Genomic DNA, 22246 nt, shown 5'->3' with positions numbered 1-22246 from the left:
ATACATTGCCCAAGCCTACAAGGGTATATTGGGTTTTCCCACCTTTTTGATATCACCCCCTCAAGAGCAGCACACTTTACTGTAAAACAGTGATAGCGTGGTAGAGGAAATACAGGTGCATTTTTCAAGCAGTAGCAAACCATACTTCAGAATTTGTGGGGTTTTCCATAACCACCAAATTATAGATTATGGCCTAATGCATGGATTGTAACAATAGGAATAGAGTTGTTTTCTTAAAGATGTCATTCACTAATGAGTGTATTGACACTAGGATGGAAATACTATAGACATACATAGTGCTCAAACAAGTTGTGATGCCTCTCCCCTCCATCAAGAATCATACTAAAAAGAATATTGTACACTCCGTATCCACCTATATGTTTTATGCCATGGTAGTCTTTCATATGTCTTCAACAGAAATTAGAACGTAAGGAGTTCAATTTGTGCAGTATGATGACATCACACTGACGGACCCCATCACTATTAGAACTGACTTTCTGTGTTAAGTAATTGTAACATGCAATTTGAGAGTCAGCATGTGTTTTTCTCATTTCAATTCTGCTATTCTTTGGCAATAAACTCAGGGGTGGCCGGTGCAGGTAAGCGTGGTGGGGTGGGGAGTATTTGACAGACTGCGAGGGAAAATAATATTTAAAAAAAGAAAAACACTTACCTTGCGCTCGCCATTTCACAAACTCAGCAATGCTGCGAGAACAAGACGAGTAGTTTTTTTTTCAAATGTTATTTTCACTCGTCCTCGTCTGTTGGCTCCCCTCCCCACCCTGCCCCACCACACTTAGCTGCCTCAGCAGCTCCTGAATAAACTCGAATCTGGCTTTTGTAGAGTAGTAATAATTGTGTGAATGTGTGTTCATTAGCAGAACTATGCAATAAAAGAAGCAAAATGTACATCGATTTGAGACGATATGAACAGACTCTTATCTGCTAAGAACATCTGTACCCATTAAAGGCCAACTGCTCTGACACCCATGTCTTGGAGTCTGGAGATGAGTCTCCATTGGTTGATACTATCAAAATCAGGTGCCAGAGGTAAGAGTTTCAAAGCCTTGACACTGTACCCGTCCAGCAGCTCTTCTCGCCATGTTAGTCAACTCAGATACCCGGCTCCCACTGGCTTCCCCATCAGGGCCCCAATTTCTTAAATTGTTTGTCACTACCTCCATGCAGCATGTATAATTTGCATTTTCTTCTGCTGCCATGTTAACTTTCGGGCAGCTTTTTTCTTTTTTAGTCTTCTCATTGTCAGCATGGGGCCTCAGGTCAACTGTGGGCTACGGTTCAATTTGAGGGAACATTGATCCATTCGCAAGACTCGTTACTTATACCTTCTTTGTTTTCTCTCCTCTGCTAAAACCCAGAACTTCTAGATGGCCTTGGAGCACCATAAGGAGAAAAAAAAATAACCAGTATAGAATCACATGTCTTTTTGTCTGTGTAAATAGCTGCATATCAGGTGGGCTAGATGAATGAGGGCCTTTGGGAATGTCCGCTAGTCTGCATGTGTGCGTAGCTGTAGGTGTGTTCGCCTGTGTGTATAAATGTCTTCCTATTTGCAAGTAATTGTCATCTATGTCAGTGCATACATGATTGTTGTGTGTTTGTATGCATTATTCCAACATTGAAATCTATTGTATTAGCTAATGCTTGTTCTCCTATAGGACTACTTACTATTTTACACAACTTCTTGTTGTAATGTTGCCCATTTGAAAGGAAATTGGATGTTTTTATCACCTGTTATTTCCTGTAGCTCTTTTAGGAATGACCTGTCTTGGATGGTGTCCTTCAGAGGTCTTTAAACTCTGGTACAGGGGTACCATGCTCTGACCAAGAGTACCATTATTATACCCCTGGGGACTGGGTCAGGGGCCATACAGAAATAAAGTGCTGTGCTTTTAATGTGGGAGTAAATAGAAAGGCAGTGAGTCACTCCATATTGGGCCATCAGTTCATCTTTTGTTACTCTTATCCTGGTTGAAAGTAAGTGTCAAAGTAGGGCTGGGGGGTTTAAATATCTCACAAAGCCCCTCCAACATATGGCTGATAAAATATCTTATAGCTTTTAGAGCAATCTAGCTGCCAGTAGAACGCTGAATACCATGTCTTTGATTGCTTTTAAGTAAATAAAACTGTAATATTTGCCTTGTTAAGTTTGTTCAGAGCTGTCCATGTTTTAGACTGTGTTTTTCATTCTATGGGGCACGATGACATGTTGCTTTTTTAACATGCGGGCAGTGTGACATTAACAATTTTGAAGACCACTAGTTTACGCTTTGAAAAGCAAAATCCACTTGACTTATTCCAGTCATTGAATGCATGAGGGTGGATGTGAAGAAAATGACACTTCTCCCTTTAACAGTGTTAATAGTATTCAGGCCTGTGGTAACCTACAATGAGGTAATGAGTTGGGCTCTGTTCTCTCAAGATATAGTAATATAATGAGAGGTTAACTGTCCTGTTAAAGTGGGTTGCAAAAAACTGTTTCCCAGCTGATATTCTGGTTTCAATCCCCACAGCAGCTGTGTGTCGCCTGTGGCCGATGGATATTGATTACTGTACATAGAGCCTTGGCAGACAAGTGTCATTTGTGACTCTGCGCTGTTTGGCTACATCTAAGTGGTGTACTGTGGTGTTAGCGAGCAAGTACTTCAAGCATGTCCATGTATATTTATAAAGAGCATATGAAAATCAAAAAGCCAAGCATGCAGGTACGAACATAGGTAAAAACAACAGAACGCATCACCAACAGAACTCAATGGCACACAACAAATATGCGCAAACATTCTACAAAGCATTACCACTAGGCCTGGGTGAAATTTCCATTATGCTGGAATAATCTTGCGTAATTTTGCATTAGAGTTGTTACGTGAAATACCTCTATTGTGACATGTTGTGTAATTGCGATTCTCATATTAACATGACTACAGAATCTGGATTTCATTAAAGACACGGAGGCTGACATTATACATTTTCCTTTAATGCAGACCCAAGCAAATGAAATTACATGCCATTAGTGGCAAAAAAGAAGCACTAGGAGATCGGAACCATGTAAAGAATCATGTAAACAACAAGAAAGCCAGTGGCTGCTGGTTATAGCACTTGTGCTTTTGGTGCTATTTTTTTAGAGTGAGATGCATCTATCAATCAATCAACCCATCAATCAATCAATCCAGCCAATCACCCAGAAGGGTTTCCAGCTTCTCTGTTCTTTCTGAGATCTTGTAGGCATGTATCAGCTTCTTGAATTGGCATTTTGTACGGACGGGGAGCCAGTGGAGGTTCTTGAGGTGATAGGTGATATGGGTCCGTTTTGGGGACTTTGCGGAAGAGTCTGACAGCTGAGGTTTGCATCGCCTGCATGAGTTGGGTGGTGAGTCTTGCATAAAGTCTATTTCAGTAGTCCAGCCAGCTGGTGACCAGGGCTTGAGAGACAGCATTCCTGGTGTGGAAGGGGACGCATCTGAAGTTCTTTGGGAGCATGAACATTTGTGGAAGCAGGCAGAGGCGACTGCAGTGTTCTGGAGTTTCTTGGTGAGTTTGCTGTCCAGGATGATGCCAAGATTGCAGGCGGGATCTGTTGACGTGGGTGTGGGTCTGAGTTTGAAGGGACTCCAGGTGTTATTCCACAGGGAGGTGTTGTTCCCAAAAATCAGTACCTCCATCTTGTCTGTGTCAAGCTTCCAGCAGTTGATCTTCATCCAGTCCACAACGCTCATCATGCAGTAGTGGAAGTGGGTTCTAGAAGTGGAGGGGTATTCTGGGAGCATGAGAATGCGCTGGGTGTTTTCTGTGATTAGTTTATAATGTTTTGGGCTAGGGGCATAATGTAGGTGTTGAACAGGGTGGCTCTGAGGGATGGGCCTTGAGAGACACCGCAGATGATGATTTTGGCTTCTGAAGTGAAGGGTGGTAGAGAGATTCTCTGGGTTGGTTCTGTGATGAAGAATCTGATCTGTTTGAGAGCATCTCACTGGATCCCGATGTCTTTCCCCTGTCGATGAGGGTCCTGATGTCATAGGTGGCAGCGATCTAGGTGGTATCGGTGCTGTGGTTGGCGCAGAAGCCAGATTGGGAGGTGTCCTTCAAGTTGCTGCTCTCCAGGTGTTCAGTGAGTTTGTGTTTGATGGCCTTATCAAGGAATTTGGTGGAAAAGAAGAACAGCAAGATGGGGTGGTAGTTCTCGAGCTCACTGAGGTCGTAAAACGGTTTTTTGAGGAGGGGTCTGACTTCAACCTGCTTCCATTGATAGGGAAAGGTGAATTTGGTGATGAATGCTTTGAGAATGGAGGGGACATAAGCTGATTTTCTTGTTACAGAGGTTGAAAAGATGGTGGGGGCAAAGGTTCATCAGTACTCTAGAGTAGATGGGGTTCAAGATGACTGTAGTGTTGGGCTGTTTCCATGCATTGAACAAATGGTTGTGGGTGGCATCCATTGGGCTGAGGAGGCTGTTGAGGTTGGTAGGTTGGGGTTCAAGGTTTCTGTAGCTGGTGGAGATCTTGTTTTTGGGAAGTAGTCAGCCAGGGTGTTGCAGAGTTCCTGGGAAGGGGAGATCATGTTCTCTGTGTTTGAGTTCTGGTGCATACCATCTGGCTTGTTAGGTAGATCTCCTGGTTTTGGTTGGCTTGATAGGGGCGTCTCTGTTGGCACAGTTGATGATCCAGGATTTGAAGTTTTTGATGGCATGTTTAACCCCTTCCCTGCTCATGACGAGCTCAGCTCGTCATGCAGTACACTGGTCGTGTGCTTATGACGAGCTGAGCTCGTCATGAACAATGGAACTCTGGAGGGTTCAGCACCTTGCAGGAATTACTGTAGCAGTCAAGGTGTTAAGGTTGGTTGCGGAGTCGGGATGAGTGGTGTTGAGGGTGTCCATCTATTTGATCCCTGTCACGTTGTTCCAGGTGCAGTTGGAGGAGGTTGTCGCTGTCAGTGAGGTGGGTGGGGTGATGGTTTCAAGGAGGGCCAGAGGTCCCAAGTTGCAGGTACAGAGACACTGGCAGCAGTTGAAGGGTCCTGTTATTGATCAAGGAGATGCAAGGCAGAAGTTGTTGTTGCGAAATCTGCGTTCCAGGACTCAGAGTTCTGTGGAGGAGTATCTGTGGGTGGCTAGAAGGTCGGGGTTTCTGGTGCTGGGCACGGTCCAGGCACAGACAGGTCCAGATGGGTTTGCCTTTGGTGTGCTGCTGCACGATGCCGCCTTCATTAAGTAAGTTCTCGGAGGAGGGTGGGGTGATGGGTGGTGGGTGGTGGGAAGCAGGGGAGTGAATTTGTGTGAACAGTGCGGGTGGGAAAGGAGCAAGCAGCTCCTTCAATGGCAAGACAGTATTACAAAACCAGAAAAATAACAGTAAGGCACAAATACGGCATGACCACGTTTGCATCTCTCTTAAACCAGGCAAAATAGCGCAAGAGCAACACAAACCATAAGTCATATTTTTTAAGCCATGTTGAGTCACTTTTCATGGCATTGAGTGGTTTCAAAAATATGAAGTATCGCAACACAGAGCAAATCGCTGGGTAGGCATCCCATGGGCATTGTATTGACTGGATGTTCTCATTTAACTACCATGTTTTTTTATGCATTCCCAGATTTACATGACCATGTAGACCTGGGAATGCACAAAAAAGTACGCCTCCCCATGGGAGGTGTAACGAGGAAAAATATGTTTATTTCACCTTGTTTGTTCTTTCTATGTCTGCAGCATTCTGCAGACACTAAACTCATAAATATGGCCCTTAGAGGCTAACAGGCAGCACAAATGTAATTGACACCAGGCAAAACGAGGCAAATACAGGCAAAAACCATGGCTATAGGCCAGAGTCAGGGGATCCTGCTGTGGGAGGAGCTGTTTGGGCATCTTTGAACCCAATGTGGACGAAATGACCTGTGTTGTCATAAAATATTACCTAAATGCCGGTTTTACATTTCAGTTAATCATGCATAATTTCACATAACATTTACAAGATTTCCTCTAATTATGCAAATGCAATTATTCAAATGTTGTTCACGCCACTAAATTCTATCCCTAAAGTCCTGTTTTCATAATACAGTGTTAAAAGAGGTATGGAGCAAGCACTGCCTTAACTTACTAACAAGGACATGAAATATCACCAATAAAAAATATTTTGAGGTCCAGCCCACTGTCTTACTTTACCAATTGCAGAGCTCACCTAATGCAATAGGTCCTAATGAGCTAATGAAGGACAGATCTCTGCCAAGGTTTTAGGCTGATGGTGTCTTAAGAAGTAAATGAGATGGAACAGCAGTATTTTACCTCCATGGACACTGGTAAGTTGCGGTTTCTGTGTGAAGCCTTAAGGAGAGTACTGCTTTTGGCTTAAAATGAAGCAGCATTGATATCGTTGAAATATACAGATGAACATAAGACTATAACATAATGCAAATTCAGATTACAACATATTCAAAACATAAAAGGACAGAGGGCAAAAAAACTGTTAAATCAGAATGCAATAAGAACAAACACAGTACAACATAATACAAGCAGTAACCCAGCTCAAAACATAACAAACCTAACAAAAAGTAAAATCCCCACCACAACGAAATGAAATGAAGCAAAGATACACAATCTTTCTTTTCACGTTACCACGTCCAGAAATGAGTTCTTATAATATTGAAGTAAAAGCACTGCCTTACCTGCCAATATGGACATATAATATTGTCAGCATTTTTTTACTCAATATAAAGAAGTGCTAACTTTAGGCATGGTCGAGGATATGATTTGAAACTGATTGAGGCAAGAGTGCAAAACATTTTTGGCTTGCACGAATAAATGTCTTAGTGGTAAGTAATGCAGCAAATTAATCAATCATCTTTTACGACTTATTCCGAAAGAGATTTGGGGAGGTGGCAATATTTAACAAGTAAGTGTGCACATTTAAGCAGGAAGACTGCAACTGAGACACTACAAAGTACAGCATCACTACAGTACATCGCAAGATAATCAGATAACACAACAACAAATAGATAACATATCAACACTATTCAACTCATTAAAAAAACTTTACCAAAAGCAACATCACAGTGACCACACAATTGCAAAACAAAATCACACAACAGCAATACACCAATAATACACAGCACACCAACCCAACATACTAATTCACCATAGATTTACAGCAATACAAGACACCACAGAACAAAAAACCACATAAAAACAAAGAACATTGCCACATAAAGTAGCAAATACATCAATACAGTAAGACAGAAGTACGACACACAATGTCCTACTACTAGCGTTAATTAATGGTAAACACCAAAGTAATTTACCACTGAATCACAAAACAAAACACCATAACCCAACTAAACCAGCAAGTCAACAGTCATACAATTATGAACACACAACAACTATACAATATAATAAAAATGGCAAAACCAAACTCACAACAGAATATTAACCAAGGGCCAGATGTTCGAAACTTTTTTGCAGCTGCAAACTAGAGAAACTCGTTTGCAGCCGCAAACAAGGGTAATAGCATGTAAAAAGGCGGTTTTGCAAGCCCCTGACTTGCAAAATAGCATTTGCAATTCTCGCTATTAGGAAGGGGCGTCCCTTCCTAATAGCGTCAACAAGCAATGTACTAGTGTTTTGTGACTGCATTTGCGGCCGCAAAACAATTGCAGTTTACCACCTACTTCAAGTAGGTTGTAGACCACTTGCAAAGGGGAAGGGGTCCCCCGGGGACCCCTTCCCCTTTTGAAGTTTGTTAGAAAATATTTTTTAAGCGCAAGCAATTGTCCCAGAGACCACTGCCTGCCCTTAAAAAAATTAACCTGAAAAGTTTCATTTTTGTTTTTTAAATGCAGCCCGTTTTCCTTCAAGGAAAACGAGCTGCATTAAAAAAAAATCTTTTCATTAAAATGCAGTCCCAGATATGATGGTCTGCTGAGCCCAGCATGGCCACCATCCCTGAGAGGGCTGTCGTTCCCAATGGGATTACAAATTTTGAGAGGCTTATAATATTAATGAGTCTTGCAATTTGCAACCCCATTAGGAATCGCAAGCAGCATGAAATACACTGTTGTACATCGCAAATTGTGCCTCGCAAATTGCAACTCGCAAAAGAGTCGCAATTTGCGATGCTCAATTTTCTTGGTCATACATCTGGCCCCTTATCAATAGCACAAAAATAACACCACTCAATATGATTATCCACCATTCCTCATTATGGGGGACCTAAATGGAAAAGTTTCCGACAAAGAAATATCAAAATGGTCTAACTGGTATAAAGAAGAGGCTCTGGTAATTTCCACACCATTATTCCCCAAAGGGAACAAGGCGGATCAAAGGGGAAAAATTCTACTAGCATCGCTCCCTACGCTAAATGGAATAATATTTAACGGGAATGTGGAAGGCGACATCCCCGCTTCAAATACGAGACAGGGGAATAATAGCAACACACTTTTGGATTATATGATATCCAGTCTCGACTTGTTTGGATCCGCCCTACAACTAAAAATAAACTTTGTTCATTGAAGCGATTACGCTATCTTACAGTTATCTACAGAGTGGAAAATACTTCCATGTTCACCTACTCAAATCATGTACAAGCATAGTACAGTCATGGTAAATCAAAACCAAAGGCGAATTTATTGGTACTCAGCGACACTTAATAAGATAACTAATACAATAGCCACCAACCAGCTTCTTCAAACAACATACTTTGTCAACCCAATAATGAATTTTGAACTGATCATAAAAGAACTAACACAAAAATTGCAGAAAAAGCTGATGCAACCAAGATTTACAAAGACTAAAAACAAACTTGATACTGGAACAAATCTGCTAAATAAACTAATAAGAGCACAGTTCTTAGAAGCTTTACCATCTAGGCAAGCAGAAATTAACAAACTAAAGAACCAACGGAGGAGAGAAAAAGAAAAACACAAGAGAATAACCCAAGGTCAAAATTTGGTGGATCTGCAGATAGCAGCAAAACAGAACAACCAACGTGCCTACTGGACCATAATCGCCAAAGAAACAGGCACGAATAACACATTACAAAGTATTCCTGTGCCCCCAATCGAATGGGCAACCAATTTCACTAATCTATACAAATTAAACAATAATTCAGAAATGGCCTATATGGTCTCTAGCAATTCAGAAACTGAAATCTCAAATACTGGAAGATCCACTCCCCTCTCTATTGAGATACACATAAGAAGGGCGAGATCAACAGGAGCAACTGGCCCAGATCAAATCCCAATCAAAGTTCTCCAGATCGACCCTAAAGGGTGGAGCAGGATGGATTCCCCCCTCTTTAACTACATTCTCAGCACTGGGATAATCCCAAAGTCGTGGAAGGGGAGTATCATCATACCTATACATAAAAAGGGATCAAGACTGCAACCTGGTAACTACAAACAAATCAATTTGCTGGATGCCACTGGAACGATCTTCACGGCGGAAGTCCTGGATCAACTTAAAACTGGGCCTTCTTATCTGGACTGATCCCTAGATATCAAGCTGGCTTCAGACCAAAGCATTTAGTCACGGACAATATTGCCATCCTGCAAACTATCTTAGATAAATATGTGTCCACCAAATCTCAGGCTGTTTACGCAGCTTTCATTGACTTTTCGACTGCGTTTGATGGGGTGGACAGGAGAATACTCTGGAAAAAACTTAGTAAAATGGGTATCCCTGACCAGTTACTACGAATATTACTATCACTGCATACAGACACCTGGTGCCAGGTACAAATGGGGAGAGAAAAGGGCTTAACCAGCCCTATCCCGACCCCCAATGGCCTAAAGCAGGGATGTCTCCTCGCTCCTCTACTCTTCTCACTCTATCTCAGCGATATGCCTCAATGTCTCCAGCAAGCACGCAAGTTTCCACCAAAAGTTGCCTCCCATAAAATACATACACTGTTATACGCAGACGATATTGTCATATTAGATTTAACACCATTTGGACTACAAAGCAATCTCCAGGCACTGAACAAATATACAGAGGAAAATACTTAATCCCTAACATTACAAAAACAAAAATAGTTTCTTTTTCAGGAAAGAAAAAGAGTTCTAAATATAACTGGACCCTTGGTGGAGACAAGGTGGAAGAAGTAAATGAATGCACCTATCTAGGCAGAACCTTCACCAAGTCTCTACAAAATCGGCCACACACTGTGAACCTGACCAGGAAAGCTGACTTACACGAAGGAGCTCTTGCAAGACTATATGCAGCGTCAGGACACAGGCATTTCTCTTCTCTGCTCAAGGTATATAGTGTTAAGATACCGCCTGTACTATAATATGCCTTGGAATATATTCCCATAAACCAATGGAACTTCCTAGACCTAAAAGAAGTAAAAATATTACGGAGACTAATGGAGGTATCACAGGCGGTTCCTGTACAAGCTCTTCGCCTCGAGTTCTCATTAACCAGCTCCTACTCTCGAGGAATTGCTAATGTCATCAGGTGGGTATATAATCTCCTGCACGCCGAGGAAGGAACTCTTCGATCTCTGCTCAAAACAGAAACAATTGATCGTGACTCATCCAAAAACGTTTTTAAGAAAAACATGTCAGTTGCCTTTAAGCTAGCGGAGATTAACATCGATCTGCTGCTAGCTTGGACATCATCCCAACTTAAACTCTTTCTGAAACATTTCACCTCAAGGCTGAGCTTTGATCTAGACTTTTTGCATTGTTCTAAACTATCTTCATATAAGAATTTCACTGAAACTATAACATACAAGAAAATTCAACAGTACATTGCTTTCACTCTAAATCATTCTGTCAGGAGAGCGATTGTTCTGTTTCGGTTCGGTATTTTACCAGTCAAAACTGTAACAGCCAAATGGCACTTAAAGGAAAACTCTAAATGTAATATGTGTAATGGAGGAGAGCAAGATGTCGAGCATTTAATATTTGCCTGTTTAAATCCAAAGGTGGTAACGGCAAGGAAGCGGTACTTGCAAGCCATACAAATTAAATGTAGGATTAACTTAGCAAATGAACTGATCACTCTATGTAAATTCCCGCCAAATGAATTTGTTTGTTATAACTTTTATACATTTTTAAAATCTTTTTTAACATTGTATTAGCACAAAATTTTTTACTGTTGTAAATAACCTGAATTTTATGTTTAAAATATTTGTGGTCCTCAGTTGAGTACCAAAGCAAATAAAAATAAATAAACTTGAACTTGACTGTATGAACAAGTGCACTATGTTCATATGATCTTGTATTGTAATGCAATTGAATGGCTGTTGTATGGTGTGCAGCTATGCTAGGTTTATTGTTGTATGGCTATGTTGATGGCTTGCATTGTGATACTGTGCTCTCGTTTTGTCATTGTGCTGCTGTATTTTGGTGGAGTGTTCTGCTGTGTAGTGCCTTTTGTCGTCTGTTTGGGTTTTGCTGCAGGATTGTTTTGTTGTGTTGGTATGTTAATGTACTGTTTGTTTCTGTGTTGTATTGATGATGTGTTATTGTGAGGCTACTGCTAGGTTATTAGTTATGTACTATATTAGATGGATCTTCTGTAGTGATATGTTGTGGTTTCTGTACTGCAACTACAGCAGGGTTGCCTAAATATACATAAAATGTCTTGCCACATCTCTCTACCACAACAAATCTTCTGTGATGACTCTTTGGAATGCATTAAAATAGGCTCTCACTAGCTATTTTTTCAATGATTGAATAGATTCTTTTTCTTTTCACTGCTACCCTTGAAGGTCCAATGTGATAATTTACATCATTCGTATTACTATACTGGGATAGAGCTGCTGATGAACCTAGTGCTATCTTTTTCTTTTCCTCCCTCCCATTTTTGCGCTCCCTGCCTCCTCATTGTAAAGTGAGTAAGACTCCGCAGGACGTGGAGAAATAAGCAGAAAGCGATGTCGTTGGAAAAGGTAGGTTTATTCTTCAAGTAGCAGCGTAACACAGGAGCACATCCACACACGGCAAACTCCAACTGTGTAAGTACGCAGACCCACAGTTGAAGGTTGTATGCGGAGATTGTCACGAGAAGCGCGTCTCTTGAATGTAAACACTCTACAAGAGACGCGCGTGTGACATGACACTATGCACGTGAACATTGAAACAATCAAGAAGAAACAACAAAGAACATCTTACCATCCTAGCACTCTACATCTCCTCCCTTCCCACAAAATAAAGAAAGGAAACTTGACCTAAAGAAATAAAACTTAGTTTAAATAAAAGTCTTTAAAGCGTGTCGGAAAAGAACAATTCCTGTGGGTTCTGGTTGTCACGTCAGAAGAGGAAGTAGAGGAAGAAGGGCAAGGAATTTCAATATTTTCTAAAGTGTCTGGAAAAGTAAACTCAGCAAAAGGTGAAGACACCTCACCTATGGTATCTTGAGGAGTAAGGGTGGTATCATTGAAAGACAAAGATTCAACCTGAGTGAGCAAAGGGGAATCTAACTGGGTGGGAAAATCATAAGCAACATAGGAAGAGTTCTCATCCCCATGTTTAGTTCTGAGAATGATCCTAGCTTGCTCAGAGGTTAGCTTAACGAGAGAACGTTTATTGCGCCACCCTCTTTTATCTAAAAACAAAGAACCTTTGGAAACCTTGAGTACTTGAGTGGGGATTGAGTACTTGGAGAGGCCTTTCTTGACTCTATCCATGGTTTTGAACATGACCCAATCCCCTACTGTAAACATTTCGGGGATGGGAACAACTTTTGAATCAAAATTACGCTTTTGCACAGATTGTTGTTTCACAACATTACTCTTTACAAGCAACTTGTCAGAACAGGAAATGCATTTAGAATTTTGTAAGGTCAGATCTTTGATCCAAGAGGGGCAGACAGTGCCATGTGGGTTCCTTTTTTTAAGGAGTCTGAAAGGTGAAATGCCCGTAGTGGAATGAGGTGTGATTAAGTATGCCCAGACCTTTTCCCTTAGAAAAACCTCAACGTCCATTTTACAAGAGTAGGCAGTTTGAATACCCTCTTTCAAAAATCTATTCATGCGTTCAACCAGACCATTGGACGCGGGAGAATAAAGGGCAACTTTCAAGTGTTTTACATCAAATTTCTTCAAAAAGTCTTCCGTGACACAGGAGCAAAAATGCGAACCATTGTCACTGACAATTTCCTTAGGAGGACCTTCCATTCTAAAAACTCTGTCCAAAAAACTTATGGCTGAGATGGAATCTGGGTTGGAACAAAAATCAAAATCAAGCCACTTAGAGTGGTAATCAACCAGGGAGACTAAGTACCGTTGAGACAACGGAAGTATCTCGAAAGGCCCGGAAAAATCAATTGCCAACTTAACCCAGGCTTCTTCTGGAATGGGAACATTGTGCAAAGGTAATTTTTATAATTTCCAGTGTTTGTCTGATGCTAAACACGTACTACAAGAATCAACCCATACATTAATATCTCTTTCCATGGCGGGCCACCAGAAGTGTTCCTTTAATTTGCGAGAGGTTCCACCCACACCTAAATGACCTTGATGAGCTGCAAAAAATAATTTTTTGCGTAAAACCAAAGGAGGAACACAACGATCACCCCTAAAAACGATTCCATTAACAATTGTCAAATCTTCAGACACTTGTGCAAAGGACTTCAAAGAAGCAGGGAGAGAACGTATTCTGGGCCATCCTGAAACTACTAAATTCTTCACAGCCAAGAGAGTTTCATCCTCCGAATAATATTTGTGCCAATCTTCTTCAGAAATAGAGAGAGGGGAAAAAACCAAATCCTCCAAAGAGGCTACAACACACTCAACGTCATCTCTGAGGACATCCTCATCACCATCCAAGGGTAACCTGGAAAGAGCATCCGCTCTCATATTCTTACCTCCAGCAATATGATGGATGCTGAAATTGAAGTCATGTAATTTAGAGAGAATCCTTACCAACCTCGAAGAGGCTTTCCCTGTACCATTCCCATTTAGTAGATGAAGTAGGGGCTTATGATCAGTATACAACAAAAAATGAGAGCCCCAAATGTAGACTTTGAATTTTTCTACAGCCCACGCACAACCAAGAGCCTCTTTTTCAATGGTGCTATAATTGCACTCAGCATGGTTCAGTGACTTTGAAGCAAAACCAATAGTATGTTCTACAGCACCATTCCACTGGCAAAGGATTGCACCAAGACCTTTCTGGCTGGCATCCACGTAAATGCCACACTTGAGACCTGGTGTGAAGGATGATAAGGCTGGAGCATTGACAATAACCTTCTTAATGTTATCAAAAGCCAGATTTGCTTCATCATTCCATAAAAAAGTAACATCTTTTTTAATTAGCATCCTAAGAGGTTGAATTAACTGGGCATAGTTCATGACAAATCTTGAGTAATATTCGGTGAGACCGAGAAACGATCTCAAAGTGTCCTTATTGTTAGGGACAGGTACATTAGAAATAGCCTGAGTAAGAGAGAGTTTGGGTTTGATACCTGAGGTGGAGATAGAATGACCTAAATAATCTAATTCTTCCACAAAGAACTTACATTTCTTTTCACCTAGGGTGATTCCGACGTCTTTGAAGCGAGAGAGAACAATTCGTAAATCCTTAATATGTTCATCAACATTTTTAGAATGAATCAAAACATTGTCTTGGTATGCTTGTACACCTTTAACACCACACAAGACGCTGTCCATAAATTTTTGAAACACACTTGCGGCACTTGCTAAACCAAAAGGTAGTCTTAAATATTTAAAAGCCCCAAAAGGAGTAATGAACGTGGTGAGTTCAGAAGAGCATTTAGTCAGGGGAATTTGATGATAAGCACTCCTTAAATCCAAGAGAGTGAACAATTTTGATTCTGCAATGCCGGTGAGAAGTTCTTGAATTCTGGGCAAAGGATAACAGTCGATGAGAATATTTTGATTAAGTGATCTCAGATCTGCACAGAGACGAATGCTGGAATCCTTTTTCTTCACGACAACAATAGGACTGACCCATAGTGAAGAATCCACAGCTTCAATTATTTTCTCATCAACCATTTTCAAAAGTACCTTTTTTAAATCGTCTCTCACGCTAAGAGGAACATTCCTCAACTTGTGAATTACAGGAATAGCGTTGGGCTTGAGACGAATGCGATGTTCGTAGTTTTTTTATCATACCAACAGAATTATTAAAAACTTCTGGGAAATCAGCAATAATTTTGTTGACAATCCCTACATCAATAAAATTGATGAAGGAAAAGGTACTTTGTTCATTAATCTGAACGGGAAATTCTGAACCAGGAACAAGTTTGAGGCCCATTTTAGCAAGGTCTTGCCACCCTACAATACATTTGCCATTAGTGGCTACATATACTTTTGTGTAAATACACCTCCCCAAACAAGTTACACTGGTGATGAAGAAACCCCACATGTCAATGTGTTTGCCAGTATATTCCTTAGGTATGATGTCTAAAGGTTCAAGAGTAATTCTTGAAGACCAATGGGTGTTGAACAAATGATCAGATAAAATGGTCACAGGGGCACCAGAATCCGCCATCATGTTAATTTCTATTTGATCAACAATTACTAGGCAAGTGGGATCTTTCACACGTTCTGAATCAATGCAATCAACCATACAAATAGAAACAGAATGAATAGAGAGAATTTCCTTTACAGCTAAATTTCCCTTATTAGAATCAATATTGACTGAACTAATAGTAACATTTTTCAAATCAGAATCAATAGATTGAACATCTGCATCTTCGCCTGTAAAATAAGAAATGTTATTAATTTGAGAACTCTTTCTGTTGCGACATACAGATTGGAAATGACCATTTTTCTGACAAAAAGTGCACTTTTTGCCTAGAGCTGGGCAAGTAGGGCTGTTACTCAAGTGTGTTTTAGAACCACAACGAAAACAAAAAGTATTTGTTCTCCTTTGAAATGGTCTTTGAAACGGCTTGCCCCTGGATTAAACTGCGTTTACATTCAAGTCAGTTGGAATAAAAGATGAAGTACTTTCAGAGATGCACTTAGAAGATACAATTGATCTTTCAATTCCTTTGGCCATTTCCAGAACTTCGGATAAAGATGGGTCTCTGCAGCTTAGTATACGCTCTTGAATTTTTTTGTGACAGCAGTTATATACAAATTGATCTCTCAGAGCTGTGTCCAAATAAGGACCAAAACTGCACTCAGAAGCAAGGTTTCTCAAAGCGGAAATAAACTCTTCAATAGTTTCATCTTGTTCTTGACGCCTTTTCATAAAGTTAAAGCGTTCGAGGATCACACTAGGCTGATCAAGAAATTTTCTATTTAATTTTAAAATTGCAGCAGAATATTCATTAATTTCATCTCCACTTCCTGAAGCTGGGAGGGGATTTGGCAAATTATTAAAAATTTGTCTTCCTTCTTTTCCTAAATTGCTATAAAGAATAGCCATTTTCCTCTTAGGTGAATATTCATCAGCCCCAATAGCAATTAAATAACTTTCAAAGTTTTGAAACCAATGTCTCCAAGGTTCCTTAGGTTTACCAGGGACTGGTAGGAAATAATTTAACGTAACAATTTGTTGATTAGTAGCCATGTTGCTTGAATAAAATAACTGTAAAGTACTTTAAAACAGAAATGTTCTGAAACTGGGAAGTACTTCAGAAGTTCTTTTAAAACGAACTTTAAAACATTGAAAATGTAAGAAAGCGAAATAATCTTTAAAAATCTGCTCACCGTAGATCCTTTAGTGAAAAGAGATATGTTAATTTCCTGCCGATCCTTGCGATCGAGAAATCGTAGCCATGGTAACCCTCGGTAACAAAATCAAGATGGCCGCTTTGCGTAGCTAAGCGTAGCTACGTGATTGGCTGGGTGCGCGTGGTGACGTATGCTCGAGACGAGTGCTCACGTCTCACGTCATAGAAGGAGCGCACACGGCCAGAGAAATGAGGAAAGTGAAGAAAATGTCCAATACCTCAAATGAACAGGCCAAATTGAAGCGAGTTTTCAGGATGGCGAAGGAAGAGTTGAGAACGGTGACAGCGAACGGTGAAGAAGTTGGGAGGTGCAAAGTTGGTGAAACGCTGTTTTTTGAAGAAATGGGTCCCTCGTCGCCAAATGTAAAGTGAGTAAGACTCCGCAGGACGTGGAGAAATAAGCAGGAAGCGATGTCGTTGGAAAAGGTAGGTTTATTCTTCAAGTAGCAGCGTAACACAGGAGCACATCCACACACGGCAAACTCCAACTGTGTAAGTACGCAGACCCACAGTTGAAGGTTGCATGCGGAGATAGTCACGAGAAGCGCGTCTCTTGAATGTAAACACTCTACAAGAGACGCGCGTGTGACATGACACTATGCACGTGAACATTGAAACAATCAAGAAGAAACAACAAAGAACATCTTACCATCCTAGCACTCTACACTCATCCTCCTCTATCTTTAACTTTGGGTCTGGCCTAAAGATAGTTTTAACGGTTTTACCAGCCTTTCATTGTGCAAAGAAATCATTAAAAAAACATATGTATATGGATAGAATTTTAGTCAACCCTCATTTTTCCTTTCAGGTGTTCAAAAGATCATCATGACAGTGCTCAGCATATGACAATGAGTCAGACCACTTCAGCCATTGCCTGCCTTCATTGTGAATTATTTTATTTTGCTGCTTCACATGTATAAATCAACCAAAAACCTAAATCAACCTGCACTTGTTTTTAGCAGGAACTGGTTGAACCTAGGTATAGCAGAGTGTCATCACAGTATTCCATACAATCAATATGTGTATTTACAGCTGCAATATTGACTCATCATCATAAAATACCATTGGAATATTTAATTGGCCTATAGCAAATATGCACAAATCATTAGAATAGCAAAAGTGTTTATGCAAATGTATATGTTGAAGCTACACCCCTCAGCTACGTGAAGGGCATTTCAAGCAATTGCATCTGACTTGAGAGGACATAAAGTAATGACTTGGAGTACTGACTCAAGAGGGATATCTAATTGCAACTGGAAGTACTTGTGAAAGACTTTTCAGGTTGTTAAATTTGACTCAATTCATAATATTGTTATGACTTGAGTTACCATAGTTTAGAATGCCTTCCTGTTTGTCAATAGCCTGTTTGTCCATAGCCTGATGTAACCTGCACACCACGCTGACAAATGCTTGCTCCTTAATCAGATTTGGTTGGGTCATATTTCATATATATATATATATATATATTTATTACCTACTGGCGGTCGCCAGTAGGTATATGTAGTTAGGACCTAGTTACCATAGGAAATTACGAACATTCTATTGGGAATAACTTTGGGGCCGATTGAGGGATCTGCCTGTACATTTCCCTTAAATTTGCCTCGCTGCGTTCTGCTCCTTTCCTTAAAGTTTCGGGGGGATTAGTCAAGAGGGGGCTGAGAAAAAAGGGGGGTCCCTAAATGTGTTTTCCCCATGTTAATTTCCATAGGGACATTCTGACAAGGCTACAGCTCGAAAGGCTGAACGGAATTACACCAGATTTGGCAAAATGGTAGGGACTGGTATGCAGCAGTGCTTTTTGTATGTTTGGTGTAAATCCCTCCAGTAGTTTTTGAGAAAATTGAATTTACATTTTTTTAAATGGCATTTTCTATGGGACCTTTAGGCACGGCTACAGCCCGAACGGCTGAACGGAATTACACCAAACTTGTCAAAATGGTAGGGACAGGTATGCAGTAGTGCCTTTTCTTTATTTGGTGAAAATCCCTCCAGTAGTTGTTGAGAAAACTGAATTTGAGCAAATTATATATCTATATGCGCTCAGCATTCTATTGGGAATAACTTTGGCCTTGATTGAGGAATCTGCGTGTAATTATCCAGAATTTTGGCCAGCTCCGCTCTGCTTTTTCCCTGAAAGTTTCGGGGGGATTCATAAAGCGGCGGCCGAAAGGGGGGTCCCAAAACGTGTTTTCCCCATGTTAATTTCCATAGGGACCTTTAGACACGGCTACAGCCCGAACGGCTGAATGGAATTACACCAAACTTGGCAAAATGGTGGGCCTGGTATGCAGATGTGCCTTTGATATGTTTGGTGAAAATCCCTCCAGTAGTTGTTGAGAAAATTGAATTTGAGCAAATTATATATCTATATGCGCTCACTGTACGAGCACCGTACGCGCACGATACGCGTACCGTACGCGTACGTGCGCATGCCCTTACCTGCGCGAGCGAGTTTCTGATTGGCTGGCAGTCGACTGTCAACATTCCAAACTGTCCAAACCAGGAAGTGTTGGCCACCATCTTGTTTTTAGGAGAACTGAGGCACAAGAGAGCCCAAAACAAGAGTGCAAAACTCGAAGAGGGGGCAGGGTAGAGACCCCCCCTACCCTCTAGCCCTTCTCAGGGGGTCCCAGAACCAAACAAAATGTTTTTAAAAATATTGAAATTGTAATATTTTTCATTTTATTTAATATTTTTTTCATTTATATATATTTTATATAACAGGCAATGATATCCTATGGAAGGAAATTCAAGTTATTGGTAAGTACAGTTAAATTTACTTTTCAGGAATAGTAGTGAGCTAGATTGGGGAATTAATTCCTCTTCAATCCTGAGGTCCCCTGTGAGCGAACTAGCCCACCAGGTACCTCCAGTATGCGCCAGGCAGCTGTGTTGCAGAGAGGTGTTCAAAGGGCACGTCCCCATTTACAACACTCTGCAACACAGCTCCGTGGCGCTTACTGTAGATACCTGTTGGACTAAACCAAAAGCTTTTTTAGACAGAGCACAATCCAAAAGTTTGTTACCACAACAATTTAAGTAAATGAAAGTAGAGAGGGGCAGTTCTTGATTGAAATTGGTAGCAGGTTCCACGCCTTTGCTGCATACAGCAGGAAGCTTCTCCCTCCCCATCTAAGTTGTTTGTATCTGGGGACCTGGATCAGATTGAGGTTCAATCAATCAATCAATCAATGACATTTATAGAGCGCGCTACATACCCGTAGGGTCTCAAGGCGCTTGGGGGAGGGGGGGTGCCGCTACTGCTCGAACAGCCAGGTCTTCAGCTTCTTCCTGAAGGAGAGGTGGTCTTGGGTCAGGCGCAGGTCGGTCGGGAGGGAGTTCCAGGTCTTGGCGACCAGGTAGGAGAAGGACCTTCCTCCTGTAGTCGCTCTTCGGATGCGGGGGACGGCGGCGAGGGCGTGGTTGGCTGATCGGAGGTGGCGTTTGGGAGCGTAGAAGTTGATCCGGTTGTTGAGGTAGCTTGGTCCTTGGTCGTGTAGGGCTTTGTGTGCGTGGGTGAGGAGGCGGAAGGTGATTCTTTTGTTGACGGGGAGCCAGTGAAGGTCTCTCAGATGTCCGGAGATGTGGCTGATTCGTGGGATGTCGAGGATGAGTCTGGCTGAGGCGTTCTGGATCCGTTGGAGTCTCTTCTGGAGCTTGGCGGTGGTCCCGGCGTAGAGGGCGTTGCCGTAGTCCAGTCGGCTAGTGACGAGGGCCTGGGTGACGGTCTTCCTGGTCTCGGTGGGGATCCACCAGAAGATCTTCCGTAGCATGCGTAGGATGTTGAAGCACGCCGAGGAGACGTTGTTGACTTGCCTGGTCATGGAGAGGGAGGAGTCCAGGATGAAGCCCAGGTTGCGTGCGTGGTCTGTCGGTTTGGGTGCGGTGCCCAGGGCGGGAGGCCACCAGGAGTCGTCCCAGGCGGAGGGTGAAGAGCCCAGGATGAGGACCTCCGTCTTGTCCGAGTTCAGTTTCAGGCGGCTGGTCGTCATCCACTCGGCTACCTAATTTCATCCCTTCGTGCAGGTTGGCTCTGGCGGTGGCGGGGTCGTTGGTCAGGGAGAGGATCAGCTGGGTGTCGTCGGCGTAGGAGATTATGCTGAGGTTGTGTTGACGTGCGATGGCCGCGAGGGGGCTCATGTAGACGTTGAACAGGGTGGGGCTCAGAGAGGATCCTTGAGGGACGCCGCAGATGACTTTGGAGGCCTCTGACTTGTACGGTGGTAGGCGGACTCTCTGTGTTCTTCCGTCGAGGAAGGAGACGATCCATTCCAGCGCCTTGTCCTGGATTCCGACGTTGCTGAGGCGCTGTACTAGGGTGCGGTGGCAGACAGTGTCGAATGCCGCGGAGAGGTCTAGGAGGATGAGGGCCGCTGTTTCTCCGTTGTCCATCAGGGCTCGGATGTCATCGGTGGCGGCGATGAGGGCGGTCTCGGTGCTGTGATTGGCTCGGAAGCCGGACTGTGAGGGGTCGAGGGATCCATTCGTCTTGAGGAAGGCGGCCATCTGCTTGTTGACGGTCTTCTCGATGACTTTGGCTGGAAACGGGAGGAGCGAGATGGGGCGGTAGTTCTTGAGTTCGGTGGGGTCCGCTGTTGGTTTCTTGAGTAGAGCGCTGAGTTCGGCGTGCTTCCAGCTCTCAGGGAAGGTGGCGGTGTCGAAGGATGTGTTGATGATGTCTCGTAGGTGGGGTGCGATGACAGCGTCGGCCTTGTTAAAGATGTGGTGAGGGCAGGGGTCGATCGGAGATCCGGAGTGGATGGAGTTCATCGTGCGGATGGTGTCTTCGGTGCTGATCGGGGTCCAGGCGTGGAGGGTGGTGGTGGGGGGTGGTTGTTCGGTCATGGTGTGCGTTGGTTGGTTGTTGAAGCTGTTGTGTATGTCCGCGATCTTGTTGTGGAAGTAAGAGGTGAGGGAGTCGCAGAGGTCTTGCGATGGGGTGATGTCGTTGTTTCCTGCGCTGGGGTTGGATAGCTCTTTCACGATGTTGAAGAGTTCTTTGCTGTTGTGTGCGTTGTTGTCCAGCCGGTCCTTGAATGCAGTTTTCTTGGCGGCGCGGATCAGCTGGTGGTGCTTCCGAGTGGCCAGCTTGAGGGTGGTCCTGTTGTCCGGTGTAGGTTCCCTTCTCCAGACTTTCTCGAGGGCTCGGCAGTTCTTCTTGGAGCTCTTGAGTTCGTCGGTGAACCACGGGGCTTTCTTGCTGCCGGGTCTGCTGGGCGGGGTCCTCAGCGGGGCGAGCTCGTCCGCGCAGATGCTGATCCACTTCGTGAGGTTGTCGGCGGCCTGGCTGGAGTTCGCTGAGCTGGCAGGAGGGTGCTGGCTCAGGGAGGTGGCCAGCTGGTCTGCTGTGATCTTGTTCCAGCTTCTGCGGGCGGCCTGTTGCTGGTGGTGGTGGGTCGTCGTCCTCTTGAAGGTGAAGTGGACGCAGCTGTGGTCCGTCCATTGGAGCTGTGTAGCGTGGCTGAAGTCGATGTCTGTGCTGGAGGAGAAGACTGCGTCGAGTGTGTGTCCGGCGAGGTGGGTGGGTGTGGACACCAGCTGCTTGAGTCCAAGAGTGCTGGTGTTGCGGTCGTTGTTGTTCTCCAGAT

The sequence above is a fragment of the Lissotriton vulgaris genome, chromosome 4_1, assembly GCF_964263255.1.
Source record: "Lissotriton vulgaris chromosome 4_1, aLisVul1.2, whole genome shotgun sequence".
NCBI classification, from domain to species: Eukaryota; Metazoa; Chordata; class Amphibia; order Caudata; family Salamandridae; genus Lissotriton; species Lissotriton vulgaris.
The sequence above is the reverse complement of the archived record's forward strand: the minus strand, read 5'-3'. Positions refer to the sequence as shown.